The sequence below is a fragment of the Myxocyprinus asiaticus genome, chromosome 3, assembly GCF_019703515.2.
Source record: "Myxocyprinus asiaticus isolate MX2 ecotype Aquarium Trade chromosome 3, UBuf_Myxa_2, whole genome shotgun sequence".
NCBI lineage: Eukaryota > Metazoa > Chordata > Actinopteri > Cypriniformes > Catostomidae > Myxocyprinus > Myxocyprinus asiaticus.
In genome coordinates, this window is record NC_059346.1 from 48,137,597 (window position 1) to 48,164,757 (window position 27,161).

General features: G+C 37.9%; 1 protein-coding gene and 1 long non-coding RNA gene across 6 annotated transcripts in view; one reads left to right on the forward strand and one right to left on the reverse strand.

Moving 5' to 3' along the window:
- Window positions 1-27,161, reverse strand: part of LOC127421257 (active breakpoint cluster region-related protein) — a 290,552-nt gene that overhangs the window by 55,244 nt on the left and 208,147 nt on the right. The window lies entirely within an intron of this gene.
- LOC127421565 (uncharacterized) lies at window positions 15,098-16,360 on the forward strand. The gene is made up of 3 exons (XR_007894022.1): window positions 15,098-15,169; window positions 15,779-15,909; window positions 16,023-16,360. It is a non-coding gene; the product is annotated as an uncharacterized LOC127421565 (long non-coding RNA).

A 27,161-nucleotide genomic window follows, 5' to 3' on the forward strand; every position in this document is an offset into this window, starting at 1 on the left:
GTCTGCTCACCTCATTAATATAAAAAATTAATTAAAATATGTTATAATAAAAAATTTAAAATGTGCGGCCCTTGAGGCTAAAGGGATCGTGCTTTCCGGCCCCCCAGCTTTCTAAATTTGAGTACCGCTGTCCTAGTCCATTGTACTTAAATGGATGTGTTTGTGTGGGTAGAGTTGTTGAGATTTCATATTTTACCACCAAACATGGAAATTGTCCATATTTCACCTGGGTCTTTTTTGACCCACATATGCATTTAAAGGGCTCATGAAATGGAGAATCACATCTTCCTTGATATGTAGACATATAAGAGGTATAAAAAACATACAGTAAATTTCAAAACTCAAAACTTCCTAGTCTAAGAGCATTTATAGTTGCTACCTCTCGTTTTGAAATCTGTCTGTTCGTGACATCATGAAACATTGCTCATTTGTATTTACACATCCCACCACATGCGTCATCACACCCTTGGCCCCGCCCACTAGCGCTCAGATCAAGTCAAGATGGCAGGCCTTGTGTGGCTAACTTCCTAACATAACACCTAAGGGGACCCATCTGGATTATTTAGAATTATTTGTATATAAACAAACTACACAGACTATTTGGCCACTGTCATGTATCTCACTGCTTTTAAAAGATGAGGTGTCATGTTACAACTCTGAAAGGGAGAAGCAATTCTCTTTCATTCAGCTGCTGCCTCATGGACGCGTTCTTTCGCCCATCTGCACTATTTTTAATTCTTGGTGTATGTATACATAGGACATCTTTGGGGGCTTGGGTAGCTCAGCAAGTAAAGACGCTGACTACCACACCTGGAGTCGCAAGTTTGAATCCAGGGTGTGCTGAGTGACTCCAGTCAGGCTTCCTAAGCAACCAATTGGCCCGGTTGCTAGGGTGGGTAGAGTCATATTGGGTTAACCTCCTCTTGGTGGCTATAATGTGGTTCTCGCTCTCTGTGGGGCACGTGGTGAGTTGTGTGTAGATGCCGCGGAGAACAGCATGAAGCCTCCACACGCGCCAAGTCTCTGTGGTAATGCGCTCAAGCCACGTGATAAGATGCGCGGATTGACTGTCTCAGAAGCAGAGGCAACGGAGATTCGTCCTCCGCCACCCGGATTGAGGCAAATCACTAAGCCACCACGAGGACCTAGAGTGCATTGGGAATTCCAAATTGGGGAGAAAAACAGGAGAAAATAATAATAATAATTTTTTTTTAAAAAAAACCTTGGACGTCTTTGACCGTTTCGGTGCGTTTCTTGCAATGTGCACCTCAGTGCGCCTACAGTATGTGTGTGCATAATTTCACCGTTCTTTGGACTATGATATGTTCATTCTTTTTGGCTCATGTCAGCATGGATTGCTTGTGAACAGTCAAAATACGATTCAAGCTTTGCAAAGGAACTGTTGGGGAAGGATGGGGCAGTTAAAAACACTTCAGAAACGTAAGTAAACTGTTTCATTTATGAATATTTCAAATGTCATGACTGTTTGATAGTTTATGGTGCTGAGTGTTAACAGTTGTGCTTGAGATGAATAGTTTAATATATTTAGATGCAATGAGTTGGATGTGTGTTGTGTAAACCCTGCAATTTTGTTTTATAATGTCGAGGTTCATTCACTTCTGACTGAGTTTTCTGAATTTGAAGGGCTGCATGATTCCAGTCAGAACAGTGGGCGTTTACGTTGAAGTTTTAAGGAGGCACTTAGGCCAAAACCGAGCATTTCAGACAGAGGGCCAAAAACAGGGTGGAAAATGATCATATATTACTAAATTGTGACTGTTTTAGTGCAAAAAAGCTTTTATAACATTATCATTGGACCTCAGGGAAGATAATAAAATTATTAAAAAATAAATAAAAAAAACACTTCATGACCCCTTTAAAGGGGGTGCTGCAAAATTGCTGCAGTTTCCTTATGAAACCTTCAAATATACACGCAAAAATGCTCCCTGTGACTAGGCAGACAGGCAGGTGTCTTATGTTTTGGACACAGACACTTGCTGCATCCGAAAGCTGGAAAATGCTGCCATCAGAGGCTGTATACAGAGGAAGGATGAAAATTAGGAGCCTTTCAAACTGTTCTGAGATCAGTTTCCTTAAGAGGTTCATACCGAAACACTGTTGGTTAAGCCGTTAACTAATTAGGCAGCAAGGCATCAATTCAGCTGCCTAAACTTTCAGACACAGACACTGTGTGAGTGTGTCTGCAGAATGAGAAGGAAGTGGCATTTAAACCTTCAGATTTAAATGCATTTTTCTGACATTTCTCTCAAACTCCCTTTCAAAGCTGTGGTGGTTCCTCTGATCAAGAACAGAATATTTCCCATGTGAGTTGATGATGACTTGTGCTTGATGAATGAGGGATGTAAACTTTTAGTTACATCTCTCTTTCTCACTCTCATTCTCCATTTCTTTCATTCTCTGTTTTAGGTCATCATAAACAGTCAATCAACTGAATAGACCTAAAACTGTAGAAGTGCTGTGCCAAAATTTATTTTCAGTTTGTTTGATGGTTTATTCAAGAAATGGCATTCGTTTCTGACCAAATTCAGAGCTGATCTAAAAAGGATAGTTCACCCAAAAAAATCTGATACATTCTTCTTGGCATGAAAAGATGTATCGCACCAATTTTGGTGTCAATAATGCCAAACACCACTCTTATGTGTCTCATAACTCATCAAGACGCACCAAGTTTTAGCATTGTACAAGTTTAGCATTTCATGTTGTGCTCATATATATATATATAAAAAAAGAAAGAAAATCATACAGGTTTGGATCGACATGAGGGTTAGTAAAAAATTACAGAATTAAAATGTTTGGGTGAACTATCCCTTTAAATGTCATATATGAGGGAAGAGGGAAATGAAGGGTCTATAATGGCTGAGCATAGAAAGAGTGTGCGTGTGTTTTACGAACGTGAACTTTATGGAAGGGTTCATGCAGAATTTAAGATTGTATACAATGGAGAAGATAATTTTATATAGATACAGAAAGGGCTGTTAACAATTCTGTTGGCAGTAAATACCTTATGTGTGTGTGTGTGTGGTACTGTTGTGTTGTGTAAGTGATTTAAAGCAATAACCTCACAGCTAAACTGCCAATCCTCTTCCACTGGGGCTGTAGTAGCAGATAAGAAGCAGTTAAAGACCAGCTAAAGCAGCCCACCGGGTGTGCATTTGAACACATAACCACCAGGAAATTATTGAATGAGGAAGTGTATTTATGTCCTGTATGCAAACGCTGACTCAACTTCTATTTGATGTCATTTTGACACACCTGTATATTAAAATATGTCTACTCAGGAGAATTACATCTAAATTAAGCAAGCAAACAAACATACACACCATTTATAATATATGCAATAAAATGAAATGTTATGAAAAGTCCCAAGGTAACTCTATTAACCCCTTGATTACTGAGGTTTATAACACCACAGTACCACAAGAATGTGCATTAAGTATGTACAAGGAGACAGCATGCTTGCAATACATTAAAAAAGCATTTGCATACTTGTTTAGAGTATGTTTCTGACCTTACAGTAGCAGTTCTTGCCGCTGATCACTAACTAGAAAGAATATCTGACCCAGACAGAAAGAGAGCCTGAGATAGGAGGCGAGATGAGCAGGCAAGAAATTAGGAGAGAAGAGGAAATGCTAAGAGGGCCAAAGCAAAAAGTTAAGTATTGGAAAAAGACAAGAATAGCAAAAGGACATGAAACAGAGATCTGAAACCAAACGAGTGGGAAAAGCAGGGGACACAAAGTGTTCTGTCCGGGTTTCTCAAGGGACAGAAGGAGAAAAGGCGGATTACAAGGAGAGAAAAAAATCTGGCCGTATTAATAATGGGAAATCTGATTAGCCGGCTGGCGAATGGAAATGGCAGCCCAGGGGCGTGTGTGTGTGTGTGTGTGTGTGTGTGAACTTGCCATGTCTCCAGGAGCAAAGAATGGAGGCCAGCAAGTGTGCCAAAGACTTTAACATCTCTCTTTCTCTCTCCCAAACACATTTTGGCAGCATACGGCACCTGTGTACTGAGTCTCTCTTTATATCAGTAATATACAGTATGCACAGTGTCCACAAAATGTATTTTAAAGAATGACAATCTACGAATGTCATTGCAATTGAAAACAAAATCTCAAACAAAGTAGCATTTATTTTAAAGAAAGGGACATCCTCTGGACTTCCTCTGGGCCGACGGCCAATGGCCTTTGGCCTGCTGATTACCCTTGGGCCAAAGAAGGCCAACTGGGGATTGAGGTGGGGTCAATGTCAAAGGTGGATTTTGCTGAATCAGCACCAATACTCCTTTCTCAATTTTTCATATCTAGCTACTACCTTACCTCAACAGATCAACAGGGAATGGAGAATCATTTGTACTGGTTAGTAGATGAAATCAGGGCTCTTGTAAATTTTTGTGATGATGAAAATGAGCAACGTTAGATCAGCAGCACCTGCCGAAACGAAGACGTAATTAAGTATATTGTTGCCAAACTGGCCAAGTTGTGTATCCACAACTAGGAAAAGGCCTTCTTATCTTGATGTAAAAATAAAATGATGACGCTGCTACCACCTCCACAATCAGAGGCGAAAATCGTAATTTTTGCCCCCTCGACCAAACCTATCCATTTAATATTTTGGCTTTCATCTTAATTTTTGTTTAACTTTCTTCAGAAAAACTATAAACAAATCAAAAATGTAATCCAGTAAAGTTTCTGAAAGTTGGTTGATTTGATAAGGAAATCAACCTGCTTTTATCCCTCATTCCATTATCATCTGCTCTCCATAAAGAGAGAGAGAGAGAGAGAGAGAGAGAGAGAGAGAGAGAGAGAGAGAGAGAGGGACAGGAATGCTCTTTGACTTCCTCTTTTCATTTCAGTATCAACCATGTTTGGTATTCAGCAAAACACACAGTCCAAATGTGCTCTCATGGGCTCTGCGTTTCCTGTAGAAAGTCATACAAAGAGGTTTGGAGAGCACACGCACACACCCAGACTCTCACTCATCTCTTGCCTCTTTTGTATACACACATACCTCACATGATAGAACACCCCCTTGGGTGAACCATTTCAAGTTGGGATATTAAATATCTTGTACTAGATCTGATAAAAAAATATTACATGAAACATAAGCAGAACATAAAAAGAGAGAAAAGAAGATGCTGGGACTCAAGAGGTCAGCATGCAAACCACCAGCTGAGTAAAAAGCACAATTACGCAACCTTCACGCATAAAATTTGTGAGAAGTGGTGTTCAACAGAGAGGCTAGTATATGATGCTGTGAGTGACACAATGACCTGTGCTGTTTGACACATATGTACTGTAAAGGCAAAAACAGCTAAATAGTTACTTCGTCATAGGGGAAAATAATGTATTTTTGGAAATAATAGTAATAGTGAGATAACGCAAAATACAAAAAGCAGTTTCATGGACAGTCAAAAATGGCTGGCAATTTACCCTATCAATTTACCTGCAATTGGCAGAGTGGCAAAAAGTACATTTTGGACAATGTGTTCATGTCTGCATAAAGCATTACTGGAAATTCCATCAGGGCAAGAAAAGGTATGGTGCAGGTGGCAGATGTGTGTGTGTGTGTGTGTGTGTGTGTGATTGTGTCTTTGAGGCACAGTCCAGGGGGGTTCTCCAGAGCTCAGTGTTTGGTGGGGAGGGCATATCGCCCCCTCTCTGATTTATGTTTTGACACGCTGACACGTTGCTCATTGGACTCGCCTGCCATCTCTCTTTCTCTTTGTTCTTATGTTTCTATGCTCTTTCTCTCTTCGTTCAGAGAAAGACCTCTGTCACAGCTGTAATATTACAGTGTAACACATCTCTAATTAAATGTTCTGCGTTCATTTGTGCTAAACAATGTAATTAGAGCTGCTTTTTCTTTCTTTCTGACTTTATACCATTTGTGTTGTTTCTGTGAGAATTCTTCACGAACAGATTTGTTCAGGTATGCTGATTCCAGGTTTTGCCACAGTGCACAAAATAAGCTTGAAATAACATTGATGTATGACATATTATTCATGTTGACATATTTACTACTAAAGACCACATCTTAAGAATACCACCAATAGGACAAGACTTGCTTCATCTACCAATAAAAGAGACAATGGTCCTTTTTTGGATATGATTCAGTTTCCACCTCTACGACCACAAACAAGGACAGAAAAATATCAGAATTTATTTTTCTGATTAACACTTTTATTGATGAACAATAAAATATTTTATTTACACATGAAACAGAAAAGCAAACATATATACACAGAATCAACTTTTAACCCCCACAATTCCCTTTCGCCCTACCAATCCCCAACCCCACCCTGACCCTCAACAAATATCCCTGTGGTCCAACTTGAGAATACACACACAAAAAAATTATATATATATATATATATATATATATATAATCACACATTTAAAACTACACATCTCTCTCCACTTCCCCTCCCCGAGAGCCTTCCAAAAATGCCAAATAGTTGCCCCATTTTTTATTAAATAGCTCCAAGTTTCCCTGCCTTCTATACGACATCTCTTCAAATGCCGCCATCCTGCCCATCTCTATGCACCACTCCTGAATTGAGTGCACTTCAGTTGATTTCCATCCCCTAAGAATGACCTGCCTGCCGATCATAACACTGGCTAGGACACAATTTTTTATATATTTATCCCCAATATTAATGACCGCACCATAACCTAAAATACAGAGTCTGGGGCCAAATGAAATTTGAGTGTCCAATATCTCACATATAAAACTCTGAACCCTCAACCAAAAATCTTGGATCTTAACACACCACCAAAAAACATAGGTTGTGTCCCCATCTTCTGATTGGCATCGCCAGCAGGTGGGTGTGTCTTTAAGACCAAGCCTAAACAATCTTGAGGGGGTCCAAAAGAATCGATGTAAAATCTTAAATTCCATAACTTGCATCTATCTATAAAGACTTGATGTTTTTTAGAATCCTAGCCCACACTCCCTCCTCCAATACCAAGTTAAAATCTTTCTCCCATAATCTCTTGAGAGAATTTGAAGCTCAGTTCCCCAGACTCTGAATTAACAGAATACACCGATGCCTCATGACCTTTTCCAAAAGCAGTAATCACCACTCCCAGAGTATCCACCACTCTAGGGGGATGTATGCTACTTCCAAAAATAGTACAGAGCAGGTGGCGCAGCTGTAAATACCTGAAGAATTGAGACCTGGGGATCCCAAAATGTTGAACAATATTTTCAAAGGATCTCAACACTTCACTCTCATATAGGTCACAGAGCGTATTAACCTCCCTCACAATCCACTCTGTCCAGCAAAAAGGGAACTTATTAATACATAATTTTGGGTTCAGCCATATGCTCGAAGCAACATTTAAATAAATGTCTGAATTAAACACTCTGGACACCTTTGTCCATACTGCGTGCAAATGTGAGATAACAGGGTGTAACTTAACTTCTCCGGTTAATTTAATAGAAAGGCTTTGCAAATAGCGAAACAGGGGCAAGAACTTCCTGTTCAATACAAAACCAGGGAGGGGCTCTCTCAGGTGGAAGCGACCAATGAGCCAAATGTCTGAGACCGAATGCATAATAAAACAAAATCTTGGATAGGCCTAGCCCACCTTTGTCAATCGGCCTATGCAACTTACTGAAATGTAATCTGGGACATTTACCATTCCAAATGAAGGACTTCGCTATGCTATCAAATTGCTTGAAATAAGAGAAGGGGACATATACAGGGAGAGATTGTAGCAGGTAGTTGAATTTTGGAATACAATTAATTTTAATAACATTAACCTTCCCAATCATAGACAAATGTAATGAAGCCCACCTGCCCACATCGCTCGAAAACCTTTTTATTAAAGGGTCAAATTTAACTAACTAAATCACACAAATCTGCTGGGAATAAAATGCCCAAATACTTAATGCCCTGTTTGGGCCTCTGGAAAGTGCCTGGCTGAAAAGCCGTTACTCGGCAGTACGCTGTTAGAGCCAAAGCTTCGGATTTAGACCAAATGACTTTGTATCCTGAGAACTTAGAAAAGGATTTAATAATTCTGTGGAGGCTAGGCACAGAACTAGTGGGGTTAGAGACGAATAATAAAATGTCATCTGCATAAAGCAAAAGCTTATGCGCCACACCTCCCGCCACCACCCCTGGAAAATCCTCCTCCTTTCTTATCGCGGCTGCTAATGGCTCCAGGGCAAGACAGAACAATAATGGGGAAAGAGGGCAACCCTGCCGAGTGCCCCTATCCAGAGTAAAATAATCTGAAATGTATCCATTTGTTTGTACCACCGCTACCGGGTGTCTATAAAGTAACTTAATCCATCCAATAAAAGTATTCCCGATATTTCCCGTATATTTCCAAAATCTTAAAAAGATAATCCCATTCTACCATATCAAGTGTCACCATGCCAAGTGAGTTGGCAGCGACCGTAGTTTGATCATTCGCCACTGACCACATGATATTGATGAAACGCCTGATGTTATCAGAAGAGCTGCGGCCCTGAATGAACCCCACCTGATCTATATGTATAAGAGGTGTCATAACTTTACTTAATTAATTAATTAATTAAGCCAACATCGATTAGCCAACATTTTTGACAATATTTTAACGTCTAGCTGGATCAGGGAAATTGGACGGTAACTCTTATACTCGTTTGGATCTTTGTCCTTTTTAGAATCAGACTGATCTGGGCTTGTGTCATGGTTGGTGGAAGCTTTCCATTCTTTAATGATTCAGTATAAACTTCTAACAAAATTGGAGCCAGTTATGTTGCATAAGATCTAAAAAATCAGTGGCAAAGCCATCTGGCCCCGAGCCTTGCCTGTAGGCAAGGCCTTGATTACCTCGCCAAGCTCCTCCAAGTTATCTCAGAATCATAGATGAATTTATTTGCTCAGTCATCAGTTTAGGAAGTTCTAATGGTTCCACAAAGTTTCTAATCTCTTCATCAGCAGACGTAGATGTGGAACTATAGAGATCGAGATAGAATTCTTTAAAAATATTATTAATATCAATGGCCGAGGTAAATATTTCACCACCAGCAGATTTCACTGAGAGAATGGTAGAAAAAGACTCTCTCTGCTTTACGTATCTAGCCAAAAGCTTCCCTGCTTTGTCCCCCGACTCAAAGTATGACTGTCTTGCCCTGAATAGCCAAAACTCCACCTTCCATGACAAAATAGTATTATATCTGTATTTCAATCGGGTCAATTCTCTGAGGCCATTAGATGACATTCTGCACGTCAGCTCTGCCTCGGCACTTTTAATATTCCTTTCCGATTCCACGAGTTCTCGTGCTTTGGATTTTTTTGGTGAATGAGGCATACTGTATGATCCGGCCCCTAAGAACTGCCTTAAGTGCCTCCCAAGCCACGCCCACAGAAGATACTGAGGACCAGTTGATCTCCATGTAGACATTGATTTCAGCCTTTACCATTTGTTGGAATTCAGGATTTTGCAAAAGGGATGCATTAAAGTGGCAACTATATGATTTATTTTTCTCTGTATGTGGCAACACCTCTAAACACACCAGGGCGTGTTCGGAGACTAAAATGTTTACAATTGAGCAAACAAGAACAGATGAAATGAACCCAAGTGTATCGAATCTCACCAGTTTATGTCATTAAAAGGTATTAAAACTAGCACTAGTAAAACTAGCTCACCGTTCACACGTCCGATCCTCGCATGACATCACGTGGATCCCAATATACAAAAAACTTTAAGAAAGCCAAACCCACTGTCCATGGACAAGATCCCTATGCCCTCAAAGAGATCATCTGTCATCAACTGAAGCCAGACAGAGTTGACACCTGAACAGATCTTTGTATTGGAATTAGGCCTTCTTTTGTTCCTACTCCATCTGTAAGTGATTTTGAACTTTTCTTTTTTTTTTTTTTTTTTTTTGGATTTACAGATAATTTTTAGGGATATTCGAAGGAAATAATTTATGGAATCAAATTATAAGACTGATAATACAATTGATTAAAAAAAAATTCCTTTTTCCAATTGGTCATTTTAAATGTGGCATTAGCACTAATTATCAGTTCACACACCCAAAAAATACATTTTTCAATCACCCTATAAATGGTAATCCTATAAACATCAAAAGTAATGTACACCTGTAATGTAAATGTACACTAGAAATGTGATCTATATTATTTAATATCCATGTAAAAAGTTCCCTGGCTCCCTAAAGCAGCAGATGACAGAACATTGTATCTTTCCTTTTTATTTAGCTTCTAACAGTCCCGTTGCAAGACATTTTAATGAATTCAACCATCCATTGTCTACATTTTTCTTTTTGGGTATTGAACATATAAAACCTAGTATAAGATGTAGGGATATGTTAGGAAAGAGGCTTTTTGGATTTTAAGTTTATTGTCGATGTTTGATTGTTCTGTATTTGTTATGAACTGTGTTTGTATCTGCACTATTGTGACTGTTTTAGTATTGCTACCTATAATTTAAGTACACTTGTAAAGTATATCCTAATTGGAGCACCATTTTGATACTGGGATTGGTTGTCTGATTGATTGACTTACAATATTGAGTTAATGAACCTATAAAAAAATAATCACTATGGGAGTCCTTGTCAGCTGTATTTGATTCCAGGGCCAAAACTTATTGGTTGTCTAAGTGTACCTCCTTATTGATAATTTGCCAGAGCTGTTTTAAATGTGTATGTTTTGTACTTTTGGTTTCTTTAATATCTTTTAAAATAAAAACATTTGTATTTATTTTTTTAAATCGCAAGTGTTGCTGATACCTCTGCTTGATTAATGTTGATTTAATCCATGCACCTTGTGAGTGGGTAAAGTTGCACCAGATCTACTCTTGCAACATATTTACTATTAATACAGAAGGGGACATTTAAAAAAAAATAGCCAATAGCCTTTAGTTAATACCACAGCTCGGCAAAACTATGATTTGCTTCTTGTTATTGCATGTTGGTTGCAGGTGGCATTAATGGGAAGGGGACATTGTCATACTAGATAGCATTTTATTGGACAACGTTTTGAATTGTTTGGTCTATTTTCTCAGAAGAGAAAGACTATACGTTTTAAATGTGTATACTGTAACTGCATTTAAAGTTGATAAAAGTTTAATATAAAGAAGTATATATTGTTACCTTTTAGAAGAATATAGATGGCCTCAAAGCTAACAGACATGGAAAAACACATTTATATTTCATGGGGTTTATTAAAATAAAAATTCAATAATAATTTACTTACTCTCAGAATGTTAGCCTCAGTCACCACTAAGTCACTACCATTGACCACGTTTACATTCACTTAACCAAACAGTTTATTCCAAGGTTTTTGCAGAAAGCGGCATTCTGAAACGTCATGTAAGTGAGAACGGCGATTTCCTTACGCCGTTTCAGGGATTAAGAGAAAGCAGTTTTACACACCTGTGTTTCTCACGGCGAAGACGTCTTATGTGGCAATGTAAATAAGTGCCGGGTTATTGAAGAGTGCGCAAACAGATCGGATAACAAATGTCATAGGGTGGAGTTCACCAACAAGTCAACACAGCGGAAAGTATACATTTCTGGGAGTACAGTGGGGAAAGCACATACACTACAAACTATACCCATTTATACACACCAATGTCAAATACTGATGGTCCCTCACTTTTGCGTATATTTGCACAAGTACATTGGGGGAATCCCAGAGTTTTACATAAGAGGGAATCCCCACTAATGCACCGCAATTCCACTGCAGGTCTCTTTAGAAAGTTAAGGAAACAAACACAGCAACAACAGTGGAGAAAGCTGCTTACTGACCGAGCCACATGTATACAGGAGTAAAGAGTATGCCACTTATACAGTGCATGCAAATTGGAATGCTACTTTCAGGCAGTAAGCTGCATTCTGGCAATAAGCCAATTTCTGGTGTCCATGCAAATGTAGTCATTGTATGGAAAAAGATGCAATCAAAGTGAAAGGTGACTGAGGCTATCATTCTGCCTTAAATCTCCTTGTGTGCTCCACGGAACAAAGAAAGTCATACAGACTCACTCATACATTTATAAGACGACAAAGTGAAACTAAATTAATGTATTCCACTGATATGACAATCTTCTGTGGTTTTGGGTGTAATGGCATTAGAAAGGATGTTGATGGTGTAATCATAAAGGTTGAAGTTTGCACAGCTCATGTTAATATCACAGAACACTGAGGCACCATCTGCACGTTCCTCTTCAGTCTTCATCTTTTTCTTTATCTCACTCTGCAAATGCTGTGCTCTTTTTGCCTCTAATCAACCCTCTCTTCCTTTGCTTTCTCTTTCTCTCTGTCTTCCCCCATCATCTCATAGGTTAGATGCTCCAGCTAGATTTAATAACATCCCTTTGTTTTGTTTCTTTTTGTGATTATGTAATGGTTCATATAGATGATGTATGATGATGCTGAGGTCATTCATGTTTCCACAACACAGCGGACTCTCTGAAGTGATGTTGCTGGATGGCTGGTGCTTTATGCTTTAGTGATCTGTAAGATCCAGGCCATTTATGTAAGTGCTGATGTAAACTAGATGTGGTTAAGTGATGTGGAATATATATAAGAGTTGCGGATATGGAGCTGAACTCAATGTTGTTCAATATTTTAAGCTCTCTGAGCACTGAAGAATATTTTAGTTGGGAAGGAGATGGAAAAAGAGGGAGAGAGAGAAAACATGTATTTCTGGAACACAGAGAATCAGTCCCCATTGTTCTGTTTCTCAAGAATGAAGGGAATAAAATAGTCACTAAACACTAAATCTGATTAGACTTCCCTAAGAACACCTCAGATAAACACATGCTGGAGGGTATGCGAATATTTGTGAATTTCAGTTAAATTAAGCGTCTTTCACTGAGGCACTGTGCTCCACTTCCTGTCATGACCCAATTATCTCAGATCCTCTTGCTAAATTCTGCTTTTATAGCCAGATCATTTTTAGACATGAATTTAGAAGGAAAAGCCTGGATTTGAAGTGATAAATAAGTGATCAGTTAACCAAAGGAGCACTGAAAAAAGGGAAAGCAGCTCTATTGAAAATACTAAACCAGTAAACTTGAAATCAACTTAATACATTTAAGTTTGAGATGAGAGCATAATTATATTGCGTAAAGTCCAAGTGATATTCAACACAGTCATCAACTAGAATATGATCACATTGCTATGAAATGCTCAAATGGATTCAGATTTCTAACAGATGGTGTTCTCTCAACGTGACTTTTACTGCTTGCTCAATTAACTTATTTATAAGGAGCTAATACAACACTATTCTTTAGCATTTGGTCTCAATTTTATTTTATTGTGTACAATCCATCGATGTTCACATAATCCAATTGTGACGGGACTGTGAATAATATTTGCTGCATCAGTGTCAAAGCAAATACTAAGGAATCATCAGTATGACTGATTGGGTATGCTTGTTATACAGTACAAAACGATATATGTTATATATGCTAATGTGTTTGTTGATAGCTAGCAACAATCTGCAAGGTTAAAAAGAGTTATTTGAACAGATCAAATTTAAGTTGGGTTAACTTAATTCATTTACGTTTTCGCTACACAAATTATTTGAGTAGAGCCTATATTTTAATTTAATATCAAAGAAACTCATTTTCATTGTGTGGAACCAATGTCCACAACTGAATTAAGTTAAACCAATTACTTTTTGTCACAAGACAGGATTATAGAAGACAGACTATAAACTGTATGCTCACAGGACTTTGGCCAGTAAATAACCACCCAGAACACCCATGCAATGGCATAGCAATGTGCTAAATATCACTCTTAACATCTTATCAAGTGCATTGTAACGCCCTGGCAACGACCTACAACACGTGGGATGCATGAACCTCCCCCATTATCTTCAGAAAATGCAAAAATCTACAATTTATTTATATTTCAAATGTCCTAAAACTAATTATTTTTAGGACCTTTTCAAACATCTTTTGGAAGAAATGTAAACAGTGACTCACACACCAACAGTTCTCAGACAGCCACTAGCATCAGCTGGGCTCAGTTAATTGATGCCATTTATATGCAACAAATCTGTCCCTCCAATTTGTTAGTGTTTGCACCCCACAGCGAGTATGTGTGCATGTGCGGATGTATGTGTGTGCACCATAAAACACCCATCTGTCAGGGTTGATAGATTCTGCCCCCCCGGGACTGTAGGGTGTTTGAGAGAAAGCGAGAGAAACAGTGCTAATATGACATATTACAAAACAACACGATGGACGGAGTGGTTGTGATTAATGTCTGACCATATTATTCACATCAAGAGACATTTCTGCTTGACACATGCATGCACAGCCACTGGAAAACAATATACATGCATCCATGCTCACTGCACGCATACACATGCATGCACACACACACACATACTGTAATGTCTGCATGTCTGTTTTTTTACCTGATGTAAGTGACATCTTATATCAACGACATCAAAGCGCTCTACTGATGGACGAAGGCGAAGACATTTCCCAATGCAATTTTGCATGGAGTTCAAGTTTGGTGAACATTTACACACTGTATATTCGCAGCGTTGGCCAATAGGAAGTTGCCTGGTTTAGCACTAGCAGTGACCTTTGGGTTGTGCTTCGTAAATAGCTATACTGAGTATTCACAATGGACTAGGAAATCATTTTAGCTGCTAGTTTTTTTTTATAACTACACTTTCCCAGAGTTTAAAGAAGCAGAGGTTGCATTAACTGAAAATGCTTTGTCATTTACCTAATTTTAAAAACATTTATGGATGGTCAGAGCTATGGTACAGCGGGCTGTGGACAAATGGGCAAGGGGACCCAGGTTCAAGTTCAAGACCTGGAGCATGTCTCGATCCCGCTCCACCTCTCTCAACCCTACTTTCCCATCTACACTCTACAAATAATCTGATCTATTCCGTTTCCCTACACTCAAAACAAAAAAAACAAAAAAAAAGATGGCTATTAAAAGGTTCTTTACTGACCTTAATAGTTCTATTTAGAACCATATCTTCCTGAAGAACCCTTTTGTGCTGAAATGGTTCTTTGCGTTGGGCATTAGGGGTTCTTTATTCCCACCCATTTGGTTTCTGAATATAACTCAATAAATTCTTTCAAAGCCACCGCGCCATTGGTTCACTCACAGCACTGGAGTCCTGACAGCTCAACCGACAGCTACACAGACTGTCACCACAGGTAACCTTGATATACTGTATATATATTTCTTTAAATATGTGGCTGAAACATTTTAAACATTAGTTTTAGCAGGAAAGTTTTCAGGGACAAAAAATTAGCGCAGTTAAATGGGAGTGAGTATTTCTTTCACTTCACTTGATGTTTTTGAAACCGTGGCGAATTTAAAAATTGCAGTTTATCGTAAATGTGTTTGTGAGCAAAACTATTTTTAAGAGGTTGGCCAAATTTTAAGTCATGATTTTTAACACTTTTGTAACTGCTATGGCAACTGTTCGTGATGGGGAGGTCACATTTTCTCAGCTCATTCACGTCATAAAATCCTAGAAGAATATACAGTAAACTACATGGCGAAAATTTCTGTTACTATTTTAAGCATTTGTATGACTAATTGCACAAAATAATTATTCTCGTTGTAACATTGTCCTCTATGCATTCAATAATTATAAGTTATTTTACTCAGAGCTTCTTAACCTTTAGATTTAGAAATGTAGCCACATAGTCCAAAAACCTGCATCCAGTTATTTTAGCAAATATATTTAATAACACTGAAGGGAATTCATGATCATACAACCTAGAGCTCATGACATCTGTTTCTCTCTCTCTCTGCAGGGCATGAGACTGATGGATCAACTTTAGTGCTTATAACCTCTAATTAATAATCACACAATGAATGAAACTTCGCCTGTTATCAGACAACAGACAATTCTGCCACTGCTTGATAAAGACAGCACAGCACATGGGTACGTTTTTGCAAAATGTTGAGCAAGTCCATATTAATTTAAACCTTTACAATGTAAAACTTTCTGTAACTGGTGGTTTCCTAGCCATAAGATTGTCTTTTTTTATTTTATAGATCTCTACCAGAACATTCAAGTGACCAACTCAAGAGGTGAGCTGTCATTTTGTCATTTTCTTTAAAATACTGACTTTTATTGTAATTTCAGCTATCCACCCCTGATGTATGGTTCATTTTCTGCTCTGAAAACAGCATATGGCTGCCTTAAATCTATCAGATTATGTGAGCTTTAAGTAGTCCTTTTTATCTCTCTTTCCTTTTTATATCTATTTTTGCCATTAATTTATACAATGTGACTGTGTAATACAATGTCATTTCTTTGTGTCATAGGTTTACAGTTAAAAATCAGCTACACTATGACGTCCAGCTGTGTACTTCTCTCCGTTTCTCCACTAAGCATGCGCGTGATAAAGACTGAATTTGTGATATGTATCGAATTTTTGGGTTTCAATTATTTACATGGGTTTGTGCATAAAAATTTTGCCCAGTCTAAAAATAAATAAAATAAAAACCTATCACACTTTATTTCACTTTTTCATTTCTACATTGTGAAGGGCTCACTTACATTATCCACATATACTGAAAGACTGACTCTGAACTTAATTGTGTATTTGTATTCAGACAGACGCTGTTGGACCCCACAACCTCTTTACCTGCAGAGAGGGGCTGCCACTCAATTACACCAAAATACACAGTGATGGATAATGAAGACATCGTAGAAGATTGTGCAGATATTTTAATGAAGCCTTCAGTTTAGTTTAGCATTCGTTACATCTATTTGTGTTTCCATGGGACTTTGCTCTTCCTTGAAGGATTGGTTATCAGCATGAAAGAAAAATACTCTCTACACAAAAGATAAAAGAATGCACAAGTTTCTGTCACAGCCTTAATGTGTGGAGCAATGTGGGTCTGCTAATTCAATTTGCATATGCATGTATTGACTCTTTCACGTTATGTATTTGTTGATGTATTTATTAATGTGAGTGATTTATGGATTTAGAATGATTCAATCACAATAATTTATTAATGTATTCAACTAATGATTGCTGTAAAAGAAGCAAATTTTCATTTAAATAGAAAATAAAAGTTCTTAAATGACACACATGCCTTGCTTTTATTTATTTGTTTGTTTGTTTTGGTTATATTTAATATAAAACCATAATTTAGACTATAATATTTTATAGGAGCATCAAAAAGGTTCTTTATAGCACTACTGAGGTTCTATATAGCTCTTTAAAATGAAGGTTCTTTATGCAACCTTTAAAAAAGGGTTCTATTTAGCACCAAAAAGGGTTCCGCTATTGTTACAAGCCAAAGAACCCTTATTTGGTACTATTTAGAACCATTTTTTTTTTAAGAGTGTACAGTATATTCCCACCAATACGCTGATAACATTTTTTTAGATAATTACATTTTTTTATTTTTATTGATTCATATATTAAACAAAGAAAATCAAAACATATACAAACAGAATCAATACTTAACCCCCACTATTACACCCCACCCCCTCCCAATCTCCAACCCCACCCTGACCCCCAACAGCACCCCAGTGGTCACATGATTATAGACACACACGAAAAAAATCAGCTTATTAAAAAAAAAAAAATCAGACAACACAAGAAAACTGTGTTTACATGAGATTTGAAATGATCGAATAATGATATGCTTTTGACATCAGAAAGTAAACACTGGATGAGCCAATAAGAATGCAGTTAAAGGTGTTTCCACACAATGTGAGAACGTGTGCCAGTTATGAACTTATCACGATAAAGGAACACCATTTTTATATTGTTGAAAAGTGGTTATGTTTAGGGGTAGGGTTAATGTATCTAAAATATCTATAAAATAGCAAAAATGTAATTATACAAATATATTTACAATATAAAGGATTCATAAATATTTTAAAGTTTTTAAAGCTTTACATATGTAAAAATGTCCATGCTTTAGATTTATTTTATGTTTCACCATCTATCCAAACGTCCAAACATTTACATTTAAATGTTACGTACAAATAGCTAGGTACAATAATGAGATCAGGATGGCCGTTTACATTTACACATCTAATTGGTGTAAGATTGTACAGGGCTGATGTGATGTGAATACTGCTTCAGAAAGGACAAGACATCCTGTCCTACAAATGGACAAAGAGTGAGAATGGACCCTTTTCACAGACCTGTTATGACGCATCTCCGCCTTCTTTAACAACGTAAATGTAACAAACTTTTTTATATTTCCAATTGTAAAAATATTAAGTGCAAATTTAGAACATTGTACTTTGTATTGTATTACCCCGGAATACGTTTTAAAAAAATCAGTCACCACAGCTGCGATGAGGCTTCTAACACAGCTGCTGAGGGAGTGACAGGAAATTTGGCCTGTTTCTGTCGTCTTACTGATGTTATCCAGCGCTGTATATTTTGATCTTCTTTTGCAAAGCTGTGATGGTGTAATTGTTGATTTTTTATTTTGCTGTTGGAGCAAACGGGTAAGCAAAAGTTACATTTGCAGTGGTCCCCCATTCACCGCCATTCAAGTTTAGCCAACTATGATGACTTCTGCTTTGCGGCACGCAGACGTGTGAAAAGGTCCATTAATGAGAACAGAACATTGTTTTGTGAACTCTGTCACACTGTTTTGTTACACTGTACTGTTTTAAAGACTGTAGCTACAGTAGATAAAAGCAACAGAGTGTCAAAACCACAGTAAAAGTGACAGGGTTAACAGTAGCAATTTTTCATGTTTAAGGAGGAACAATTTCTGGCTAGCAGTGCCTTAAAGGGGCCACAGCATGGAAAAAATATTTTTCTTGTTTTCTTGCTTTTAAATAAAATATTTTGATGTAGAATATTTATGGAAACTAACACCCTGTCTACACCCGGTGACGAGTAGCGACACAACGGCTTGAGGCTGTCCACAATGGACGCGTCGACACGAATGTTCTAGACCGTTTATTTTTGTTGTTGGCAGCAGCAGCACCTGTGCGTGCAGCGCAAAAAGGAACAGGACTCCCATTTACTGTCGACGTGATAGACAGCGTCATTGATTATAATGGGTTCTATTGCTTTTGATGCAACGCGCCACTCGTGTCCGGTGCAGACAGGGTGTAAGCTGTAAAAATAGGTCGTTAAGAAATCTTAACATACGACTGTCCACATACAGTATGCATATTAATGCCTATTTAGTATTCCGAAACTTGGTCTGCTCAGTCATGGAGATGTTATAAGGAGGAAATATGAAAGATAATATTATTCCTACACAAAGCACGAAGAACATACTGTTATTCCAGCTGGTAGCTAGATGATAGAAAGTTTACCAAACCTTGTGCTGTTCCTGGCTGTGTAGCACCTACAACTCTGCATATCCTTTCGAAGTATAGCAACTTTAGAAATAAGTCCCTGATCATTTCAGTCTAACCTTACCAGTTTGTTCTAGCTGTTAGATCAGCAAATAAGATCTTATAAAAGTATTTATGACTCTTCTACGGAATAATAACAAATCCTGTTTAATGGCATAGACGTGATTGCACTTGCATTGCTATGGCCAATCTACCGTGTCTGTGTTCGCTTACTTAAACGCAGACGCTTCTAGCAATGCAAGGTCTATTTCGTGAGTTGTTACATTAAAAAATGTGTCAGACCGCAATTCATAACACAACGCAAGTATGTGTTGTATATTCAATGTTGCCATAGGGGCACTATAGTGGACATTAGTGTGAACTGTCCGCATCTACCATGACTTCTCTTTTTTCTCATTACAGTAGTTAGTCAACTACTGTAATGCCAGAGCAACAGTTTGAAGAGAATATTGCTCAGCAAGTAAGTCAAAGACAACATATTTATAGCAACTTACCTAATAATAACACATTCAACATATTCAACTTTTGAAGATAACTCTATCAACCCCTATTATAACCACTTTTTTGTTACCACCACTATAATGTAGCACACATTGAGTGCATTCAACCAGACTGCACATAGGCAATGCGTTGCTCAAGCGCTTGCGTCTGTGTATTTGCATAAAGAACGTTTCTGTCCTTAAAGGTACACTGTAAAAAAAATAAAAATAAATAATAATACTTTTAAAAGAAAAAGAATGTGAAAATGCTACAGTACAAAAATTTTAACAGGGTAACTGGTTCCAGAAGGCTGGTAAAGAGAAGGGTACAGCAGAAAATGAAACGTGAAATGCTGCGGTTGTCATCTGTGGCATTATATAACAAGCCACTACAGAGAAAAGCTAGGCATTATATCAATATCTGTATGTAACACTTTCAGATTACTTTGCTTGGTATGATGAAAGTGTTCAGAAAGTCTGGATAATTATTTTTATTTTGTTTGTCCATGTATCTGCAAACTTGTTTTAAAATAATAATTTAAAAAAAAAATCTAAAATGAATTTCATGCTAGTTTCTAAGAATGGGGTCTAAATTGGTGTCCCACTACTTTTTATAAAACAATAAAGGCACAAATCCAAAGTATTTGATATTTAGGTAAACTAGTACTGTATCTAACATAAAATTAACAAGGCATGGAATGTAGCTAGTTTTGAAAAATTAAAAACAAACTAGGGTTTTAAAGCTAAAGTGTGTAATTTCTGCGCCACTAGCGCCACCTAACGGAATTGCACAATTATTTGTTTTCAAAACAGCTTTCTGAATATGCCCCTACACTGTAGTTGTTCAAACAGTCAGATAGTCCTGCCCCCAACTCACACTATGGGTCTAAGTGGGTCGCTCAAATCAAACAGAGCATTTTTCATAGTGCCACAGAGACAGTGTTTACAGTTTTTGAGAAAAAATTAACCTATGAATGGCTTATAGTTGTCCCTGCATATTAAGCTGGGATAGAAGAAAGTATTTTACAAACTTCAGATTTAAACTGTGTTCATTAACTGTATGCAAGCTTAAATGTTGTTAACAAGGTTGCAAAAATATGAAATGAATGGAGCATAAACTGAATTGGACAAACAAAATTTTCCGAAGGATATGCACCTCCTTTCACTGACCCTTTGTTGAAACAGAACAAAATTTGACTTTTATTTTTTTTTTTTTTTTTTTTAAAGAGTTTTAAGCCCTTTTGTGAACTCTATTTGTGGAATTTGCCAGTGTTGCATTAAACACTGACGTGGAACATCACATTAAGAACTCATGTCTTTTCAATCAACCTCCTTAAAGCTTAATTTAACATGATAAGCATGTATTTGTAAATGAATGGTAATACACTATACAGGTATTGATTGGTTTTCCATAGAAAAGCTGGATGGTGTACTCTATCCTCAGGCCAACAAAAGGGGAACAGCACTTAAAACCTCTTTAATGGATGATTACTGATGAAGCGTCCAGAGATCAAAGATCATCTCCCAGTGGTCTCAAACCAAGTATATAAGCTGAAACGAAGGGCCTGAGTGATATTAATAGATCCGAGTGGTGACTGAGGCTGTCAGTCTCTAACATTTTGTCTAACATCTCTAGATACAGATTTGAGAGTGAGTAAATGACAGAATTTTCATTTTTGGTTAAACAATCCTTTTAAAAACTTCCTCACCGTCAATGCATTTTTTGGACCATTTACTGATGACTTCATTGAATACCTGAAGACTTTAGTCATTGGCTTATTCCTGGCTTATCAGTGTCAAGCTCTTTCTTACAAAACAATGCTCATTTTACACATGAATCATGATCATGTTGCTTTGTAGACATGAAGGGATGAATATAAGCCTTCCCATCTCCCAATAAAACATGACTGTAGTATTAGGGTATATTAAAAGCAAAAGGGAGCTGCAACAATGTGACCATTTAAGGATTTTAAAAAGTAGGAGCCAGAAAGTTGTTAAATAAATCAGGATCTCTCTAGGGAGGGAAGGGCAACATTTTGGCTCCGTCAACCTCAGCCAGAGCAGTTAAGAAAACAAGATGCTCAGAGGGCAATATTCAAATAGAAGATCAAGTTTAGATACTCACCACTGCAAAAAAAAACAAAAAAAAATCAGTAAGATAACAATGTTACACTGATGCATGGCATGCAGATAATACTATCTTGAACAAATTATGACAGTAACAGACTCTATTCCTATCTCTGCCTGCCTTTCTACCTCTCTTTTAATTGATTTCCCATTATTTAGGGCCACCTTACTGAAGAATTAAGTCTGAAGAATGATGTTTTTCTTACTCGAATCAATCCAGTGAGCAACAGGTGTGGAAAATGTGCATTTACTGTCTGTTAAGAATATGCCGGTGTAAAAATTGCTGGTGTAAACTTTGGCCTCTGTGGCAGGGCGGAGGGCAGGGCAGGGTCGTGATTCCGCACACCCGGCCCCTAATTAGGCTGATTAACCCTCTGGATTTTTTCCTCATAACAGCGGAAACAACTTAAAATACTCCATCATTTTTGGGCATACAGATAAGTGTAAGACATCATTAGAAACTATAAAGGGTCTACTTTTATTTGTGTACACTCACAATAACAACAAAACCTTGTACTTTTGTAAAATAAAGAAAATAAACAGGGTGCGCTTTCAGCCATCTCTGTCTCCGCGAGCATCTTTCTGAAACACGTCATAAAAATGAACTGAAACTCCGCGAATACTTATCAGACAAACATGAAACATATGTCTAAAGAAAGCTTAAAATGTCTACTTTTAAATAAAACAATTCAAATTTAAAACATATATTCTCCTGCAATATAATCTGTATGAAACAAAGCAATGTACAGTTTCTCCTGGCTCAGCTCGTTATCGCTAATGTGATCCCACCCACCAGCAGAGCTCGCTATTCATACGGTAATGTGCTGAGGCGATCAATGCAAATGGGAAACGCCCCCAACAGTGCCTTAAAAACACCAAGTTTCATCATCAGATTCATTCACCTTCCTGCGCGTTTGGAAGATGGCATGCTACACAGGTGAGGAACCTCCTGGATAGTGACGAAGAGTTCACATTTTCCTCAGAAGAAGAGCGGGACTCCGACGTGGAACGTTTGAAGAGCGACTTGATCCAGCCGAGGATACAATTCCAGATGAGTAAGTCATTTAGTTTTACTTACATTAGTTGACATGCTATTTTATATAAACATGGACATATTTTACTAGTTGGACTATTTCCAGACTTGCCAGCCAGGATTCAGATTATTGAAATTTGAAATATGTCCTAATAGGCAAGTTTTAGTTACATTTAAATGTTGTTTCGGCTAAAGCAGGTATTTAAATTGTATGCTATATGATATAAATATGATATGTAATATGATATAAAAATAATATGAATGTTTAGATTATATTTTAACTAGTGTTTATGCTGCCTCACTATCATCAATGAAGCCTGTGCTTGCAAATATCTGTTCGGGTGTAAATGTGTCAAATGTGCTGTAAATATGCCCATATTAGAAAATCAGCATATTAAAATGATTTCTGAAGGATCGTGTGACACTGAAGACTGCAGTAATGATGCTGAAAATTCAGCTTTGATCACAGGAATAAATTGCATTTTACAATATATTCAAATAGAAAACAGTTATTTTAAATTGTAAAAATATTTCACAATATCACTGTTTTTGCTGTATTTTGGATCAAATAAATGAAGCCTTGGTGAGCAGAAGAGACTTCTTTTAAAAACATTAAAAAATCTTGCAGATCTATAAACTTTTAAACGGTAGTGTAGGTCTAAAGTTTAAGTCTTTATGTAAAGAAAATGTATAGTCAGATTACTTCTATTAACTTAAACTTGATTTTGTGAATAAGCTACAAACAATACATACAATCATTAAGTCTCCTCACATTCATTCTCTCTCAGGGGAGGGGTCTTTGTCTCCTCAGGTGTGAATCACATCATTATTCATGATCATCCACGCCTCCTCGCATATGGCCTTTCTAACACTAAAAGTGTACTAAAAAAGTTAAATGACTATATTGTTTTGTATGAATGAGTGATCAGGATGGTTTTCACATCATGTTATAGCAAAAACTCTAGGCTACAAGATCCAGTTCTCAAAAGTCTTGTGAACAAATGTTTATTATGTGCTATATGGCCTTATTTCAGTGACTTAACATTTTTGTTTTTTCAAAAACCACGAATAAACGTTATTTTCTCAAAAATACAAACATGTACATACATGTTGTTCATATATTATTGTAGCCTAGTTTGGCTTAATACAGTGTTATCAGACTTTAGCCATTAATATGTTTTTAAGCAACTGAAAAAAGCACAAATGTCAAGGCATGTCAAAACTTCTCCAGGGCCCAAAACACCCTCAGACCCCAGAGGGTTAAGCCTGAGAGGGATAAGGCTGACCGGAGACGGCAGTGCGAGAGAGAGAGTGTTACGGACAGCTGTCCGACACCTGTTTATGTTTGTGTCTTTTTTGTTAAGTTTATTATTAAACTATTATTTATATTGTTAAGCTGGTTCTCGCCTCCTCCTTTCCATTGAATGTGTTACACTGGTGCCGAAATCCGGGAAGGAGGAGGGATGCGCCATAGTAGAGTCCTCGCCACTACCATCCACCCCAACGGAGCAGCCGCAGCCATCTACCTGAGAGGAACGGCCGCCGACCGCGAGGGGAGGAGGAGACCCCTACCAGCCACTGAAACGTGGCGGGGTCTGAGACCGCCGACCGCAAGCGGGGAGGGGCTCCTGGCTGACTGCCTGGAGCGGGAGGACCACTGCAAGGGGCAGGGGAGACCCCTGCCATCCACCGAAAATGCAGCGGGGCGTTCCGTCCACCAGGGGCCAGAGGACTGCCTCCGATCCACCAGAGGGGCGTGGCTGTCGTCCACTAGAGGGTGGAGGAGTGGCCGAGGACCAGGCTACGGCACATCGGAGAACCGGCGAGTACGTTTTTCTATCTGTTGTTCTATCGTTCTGTCTCTGCCTGTCTATCTATCTGTCTGTCTGTCGTTCTATTGTTTCTATTTATCTATCTCTCTTATTTTCATATCTATCTATCTATCTATCTATCTGTCTGTCTGTCGTTCTATAGTTCTGTCATTCTATCATTCGGTCTCTATCGATCTGTCTATATGTCTCTATGAATCTGTCTGTCTGTTGTTCTATCGTTCTGTCATTCTATCGTTCTATATCTGTCTGTCTCGATGTATCTGTCTGTCTGTTGTTCTATCGCTCTGTCATTCTATCGTTCTATCTCTGTCTGTCTGTCTCTATGTATCTGTCTGTCTGTTGTTCTATCATTCTGTCTGTCGTTCTATCTCTATCTATCTGTCTGTCGTTCTATCGTTCTGTCTATCTATCTCTTTTCTTTTCTTTTCTTTTCTGTCCTGTCTGTCTGTATCTTTGCTTCATTCACCGTTTATCTTTTTGGGTGCAAGCAAGCACTGCCTTTTATAATGCAATGGGCTTCATTCATAAAACTTTCATAAATATATGAGTTAATTCTGAGTAATCTGTGTGTAAAATTGACATTCATGAAAACTTTCCACTGGATTCATTCCCAAACACACACACACACACACACACACACAAACACAAACACACACACTGGTTTCTTTGTAGCAGCTGTATGAGCACACATCCATTATCACATTAGATGGCTCTGATGAGGTTTAGAGTGGGCCAGCAGACAGGTGCAATATGACTTTTTCTAATTAAACCTGATGAAGTCATCATTCTCTCTGAGTAATTTGTATTTACAGCACTTCTAGAGTACAGTTGTGAAGAGCAGCCCACTCTACACTCATTACCCCTCTCATCTGTGGGAGCGCCATCGTTATGTACACAGCACGGATTATCATATTCCACAGCAACGTGACTGCACACACAAAAGTGATGTACAGTGGTCCAAGTCAATGAAACACACAAATGGAGCATATGCTTCTTTCCTAGAATGGAAAATCATCACTTAATTGTAAAAAAAAATATTTAAAAAATATATAAAAATTTAGTGTTTTTATAATATCATATACAGTAAGTTATGGATTATTATGATGCAGTTTGCCCATACACTGAGTCAAGCATCTAAGAAAAAAACAGATTTAGGAATTGATGGGCAGGTCTCATTAATAACCAGTACAAGGACTCAATGAATCTAAATCAGTTCCAGTTTTAACCTAACACAAGCTCACCTCTTACCACCAAATCACACACCTTCTTTATACAAACTCACCTAAATACAAACAAAGCCTCTCACATGCAGAGAAAGGAGTGACTTTACTATCAGAAGTGGCTTGTCTTCCCGTCCAGGAAGGAAGGTATTAACTAGAAGGCCAAGCAAACCAAATAAAGCTCTTAAAATATACTTTACACCATAAAAGAGAGAGAAAGTGGGCCATAGGTCACACATAATAAGGGTTGTGTGTAAAGTACACCTGTGTATGAGTGGCTGTGACCGTCTTACTTTGAAAAGGTACTTGAGTTGGGTTCTGTTTCGAGGAAAATAAGATGGATGTGTTTCCTTGAACACACACATACACACTTTCCTAGATAGGGACATGCCATAGACTTCTATTGTGTTTATTTAAAACTATGAGTCTCTCTCTGCTTGTGGAAAAAGCATTTTTATGTGCGTCTTCAGCCTGTGGTGGCAACATGCGTGTGTGTGTATGTACTGGACTGATATGTCCACCAAATGTTCGAAGAAAACCAAACTCTGTCAACTCTCTCTTAGTTTGCCTCTGGCTATGATCCCAAGAGAAAAACACAAACATCAACCAGAAATAAACCTTCGCTGCAATTAAATCCACCTCATTTTAGACCCCCATGAGCTGTCCCAGATTTTAAAGACCACAAGGATAGTCTTGTAATAACAATTTGACATGAGGTTTAAGCGTCAATTTAAGCATTATTGATAATGACAGTAGAAGAGTAGCATTAGCTGCTTTCATAATTGCTGCCGCTAGAATATACGATCAATGAGGAATTTACTACAGTGCAATAAAGACGGCATGTTTACAATTATGTGGGTCTGTTCGAATATTTCTCCTGATAGGGAATTTTTAGAACATTGAATGCATGTTGATGCCAGGCCTGATAAATGTTTCTAACGTCTACAAAAGCACCACAAAACACACGTGCACACTCCGTTCTCAGCACATACTGTACACACTCTTAAGTTTAATTGGGACATTTCCCACATATGTAAGGAGAAAGCAATGTAAGCCACGGGTTCTCAGGCAGTAAAGCTGCCCATGTCAAAAATACACCACCGCACAAACCAGAATCAGGAAACCTCAAGTATTTATTCCAAATCTTTTC